The following is a 5,000-nucleotide window of genomic DNA, read 5'->3' on the forward strand; positions in this document are numbered from 1 at the left end:
TAGTACTAGCTCTGTACTGTACTGTAGTAGTAGTAGTACTAGCTCTGTCCTGTACTGTAGTAGTAGTACTAGCTCTGTACTGTAGTAGTAGTAGTACTAGCTCTGTACTGTACTGTAGTAGTAGTACTAGCTCTGTCCTGTACTGTAGTAGTAGTACTAGCTCTGTACTGTAGTAGTAGTAGTACTAGCTCTGTACTGTACTGTAGTAGTAGTAGTACTAGCTCTGTCCTGTACTGTAGTAGTAGTACTAGCTCTGTACTGTAGTAGTAGTAGTACTAGCTCTGTACTGTACTGTAGTAGTAGTACTAGCTCTGTCCTGTACTGTAGTAGTAGTACTAGCTCTGTCCTGTACTGTAGTAGTAGTACTAGTTCTTTCCTGTACTGTAGTAGTAGTACTAGCTCTGTACTGTTGTAGTAGTAGTACTAGCTCTGTTGTGTACTGTAGTAGTAGTACTAGCTCTGTCCTGTACTGTAGTAGTAGTAGTACTAGCTCTGTCCTGTACTGTAGTAGTACTAGCTCTGTCCTGTACTGTAGTAGTAGTAATACTAGCTCTGTACTGTACTGTAGTAGTAGTAATACTAGCTCTGTACTGTACTGTAGTAGTAGTACTAGCTCTGTACTGTAGTAGTAGTACTAGCTCTGTACTGTAGTAGTAGTACTAGCTCTCTCTTGTACTGTAGTAGTAGTACTAGCTCTGTACTGTAGTAGTAGTACTAGCTCTGTCCTGTACTGTAGTAGTAGTACTAGCTCTGTCCTGTACTGTAGTAGTAGTACTAGCTCTGTCCTGTACTGTAGTAGTAGTAGTACTAGCTCTGTACTGTTGTAGTAGTAGTACTAGCTATGTCCTGTACTGTAGTAGTAGTACTAGCTCTGTCCTGTACTGTAGTAGTAGTACTAGCTCTGTCCTGTACTGTAGTAGTAGTAGTAGTACTAGGCTCTGTCCTGTACTGTAGTAGTAGTACTAGCTCTGTACTGTACTGTAGTAGTAGTACTAGCTCTGTACTGTACTGTAGTAGTACTAGCTCTCTCCTGTACTGTAGTAGTAGTACTAGCTCATTCCTGGGCTATGGTAGAACCATAGAGAGCTCCATCAGACTCTACAACCAGGCTGATCTCAGTAGTTAACGGACAATAACACGTGCAATATCAACAATAACCATACGTGCATATCTGTCTGTTACCTCACACACATTTTACATGCTTTTTTAGCACTGTTTTTTTCTCTCGCACTACCTCTACTTCCATTGCAATGTACTGTATACTGTTTATATCTCGTAATTATATATATTTTCTACTTTTTTACTTCCCCCCCCCCCCCCCCCCCGCATGTGTGTGTTGAGTTACTGCTGCTAAACAAAGTGAGTTTCCCCACTGAGGGAGACATAAAGGATTATCTTATCTTATTTTATCTTATCTGTTCTACAGAGCAGAAAAATCAAACCTGAACATGAACATCAGAGAGTCCAGTGGTGTTTCAGACGCTGAAGGAGAATGTTGTGGTCAACTGTATCTAACGCAGCTGTTAGGTCCAGGAGAACGAGTAGAGATGGGGAACCGGTATCTGCTGCCGTCACCAGGTCATTGGTGACCCTGACCAGGAGAACGAGTAGAGATGGAGAACCGGTATCTGCTGCTGTCACCAGGTCATTGGGTGACCCTGACCAGGAGAACGAGTAGAGATGGAGAACCGGTATCTGCTGCCGTCACCAGGTCATTGGTGACCCTGACCAGGAGAACGAGTAGAGATGGAGAACCGGTATCTGCTGCCGTCACCAGGTCATTGGTGACCCTGACCAGGAGAACGAGTAGAGATGGGGAACCGGTATCTGCTGCCGTCACCAGGTCATTGGTGACCCTGACCAGAGAGAACGAGTAGAGATGGAGAACCGGTATCTGCTGCCGTCACCAGGTCATTGGTGACCCTGACCAGGAGAACGAGTAGAGATGGGGAACCGGTATCTGCTGCCGTCACCAGGTCATTGGTGACCCTGACCAGGAGAACGAGTAGAGATGGAGAACCGGTATCTCCTGCCGTCACCAGGTCATTGTTGACCCTGACCAGGAGAACGAGTAGAGATGGAGAACCGGTATCTGCTGCCATCACCAGGTCATTGGTGACCCTGACCAGGAGGACGAGTAGAGATGGGGAACCGGTATCTGCTGCCGTCACCAGGTCATTGGTGACCCTGACCAGGAGAACGAGTAGAGATGGAGAACCGGTATCTGCTGCCGTCACCAGGTCATTGGTGACCCTGACCAGGAGAACGAGGAGAGATGGGGGAACCGGTATCTGCTGCCGTCACCAGGTCATTGGTGACCCTGACCAGGAGAACGAGTAGAGACGGAGAACCGGTATCTGCTGCCGTCACCAGGTCATTGGTGACCCTGACCAGGAGAACGAGTAGAGATGGAGAACCGGTATCTGCTGCCGTCACCAGGTCATTGGTGACCCTGACCAGGAGAACGAGTAGAGATGGAGAACCGGTATCTGCTGCCGTCACCAGGTCATTGGTGACCCTGACCAGGAGAACGAGTAGAGATGGGGAACCGGTATCTGCTGCCGTCACCAGGTCATTGGTGACCCTGACCAGGAGAACGAGTAGAGATGGGGAACCGGTATCTGCTGCCGTCACCAGGTCATTGGTGACCCTGACCAGGAGAACGAGTAGAGATGGGGAACCGGTATCTGCTGCCGTCACCAGGTCATTGGTGACCCTGACCAGGAGAACGAGTAGAGATGGGGAACCGGTATCTGCTGCCGTCACCAGGTCATTGGTGACCCTGACCAGGAGAACGAGTAGAGGATGGAGAACCGGTATCTGCTGCCGTCACCAGGTCATTGGTGACCCTGACCAGGAGAACGAGTAGAGATGGAGAACCGGTATCTGCTGCCGTCACCAGGTCATTGGTGACCCTCACCAGGGCTGTTTCAGGGCTACGGCCAGAGCGGAAACCAGACTGAAACTTCTCTAAAAGGTTATTGTCTTTGAGGTGATGGAGAAGTTGTGCTGCAACTGTTTTGCTGTTTTGCTTGGCCAGTTTCCAATTGCTATTCATACTCATTATAATATTCAAATGGACCTACATGAGGAGGAGACAGGGCGGAGTGTTGTGCTCCTGCGTTTACGCTTGATTCCCTCTGGATCGTAATGTTCAAGGGAAACGTGCGTGGATTTGGGCGTACGCACAGTTTTGAACATCAGGATTTTATTTTGCATATGCAAAAGGGCAGCAGGATGTAGGAAGACCTCACTGCTGCCCCCTGGTGGGGAGTTTGTGTTGGTGTGACTAATGCAGCTCAAACAGGGAGGGGGAGGGCCGACCACCATGTGGCTGGGCCGGTAGCCACATTAGTGACAAGTGCCCTGCTCCTCCCAAGACCCTACTGTTTAGTTTAGGTTATTTTTGGTCATGAGATCACAAAAAAAGAGTAAAAATAAGAAAAACATCAGAATAGCTTTTACTAAATTAAAAATAAAATAAAAATGACAACAAGGAAACGAATACACTGTTCAAAAGAAAACATTACAAAAGAGGTTCCGAATATACAAATAACATCTAGACCGAAAAAGGTGTAGGCTGAAGCAAAACTTATTCATTGCCCTCAAAAGGATATAAAAAGTAATAAAAGTAATAAAATAAAAGCAAGAAGTAAGAGATAAGACTGCCAGTAAAACAAATTGCCTCCATGGGGAAAACAAAGATTCCTCGAGAAATAAGAAAGGACAGACAAAAAAGGTGCAGTTACATGTTTCCTTCATCCTTGAATAATCAAATCAAATCACCAATTAAATGAATGAATGAATCAACACAGTAATCATCACCACTCATTCATCTGGTTTAGAGAAATCATCCTTCTTTTCAATGTGTTTTAAATAAGGTTAAGGTTGTACTTGATTTCAAATCCCTCTCCAACTTATTCCAAACATCCACCGCTGCCGCTGCAAGATCTCAGTTTGGTGAGGACAGGAGGAGGGACAGGAGGAGGACAGCATGAGGACAGCATGAGGAAGAGGACAGCATGAGGACAGCATGAGGAAGAGGACAGTATGAGGACAGGAGGAGGACAGCATGAGGACAACATGAGGACAGCATGAGGACAGGAGGAGGGACAGCATGAGGACAGCATGAGGACAGCATGAGGACAGCATGGGCAGCATGAAGAAGAAATGGACAATAATGAACCTTTGTGGGACTTCAGTGTTCTGCCCTAAAAGTTTAAAAACTGTTTATCAGTGAAAAACTGTTCTTAAAATTAACGTACAGATTAATATTTACTCCACTCTTTTCTCACATGTTTCAGTAAACTTCAGTCTAATTAAAAATACTAAATATTGAATAGAGTTAATCATTTAAACTAGAGCTGTCAAAGTTAACGCATTAATAACGCGTTAACTTAACGTCCTCTCAACGCATATTTGCCCTTTCTCATGTTGTTAACAGTATTAAAAACATTTAAAAAATACTAAAGGTAATTTAGAACAGCAAAAAATGTGTGAATAAATGTGTGATTAATATGCGATTAATCGTGAGTTAACTATGGACAACATGCGATTAATCGCGATTGAAAAAATGAATCGTTTGACAGCCCCTAATTTAAAACCTTCAAATGCCAAATTGATTTCATAATGTCACTTTTTTTATGACAAATACCCGAAACATCAAATTAATATTAAATAAATGGACGTGTTTTGAATTTATTTAAGTATGGCGACCCTTGAAATACCAATTTGGAAAAAAAAAAAGTTAAAAGATATTTTTATAGCAGTTTTTGACCTGAAAGGTTAGTGAATTTGTTCCTGGCGTACTGTTGTCTTTAAGATAACTGAAATTGTAATTTCAACCTTTTCAAGAAAAAAAGAAGAAAGTGAATCGTGGCAAAAAAAATTGCAAAAAAATTACTTGAAAAGACAAAAAAATGTAATAAATCCCCATTGACCTGCAAGGTAAAACTGAACTGTTTTTTCTGTATTTATTTTCTTTATTTATTAATGTAGGT

The sequence above is a fragment of the Cololabis saira genome, chromosome 12, assembly GCF_033807715.1.
Source record: "Cololabis saira isolate AMF1-May2022 chromosome 12, fColSai1.1, whole genome shotgun sequence".
NCBI lineage: Eukaryota > Metazoa > Chordata > Actinopteri > Beloniformes > Belonidae > Cololabis > Cololabis saira.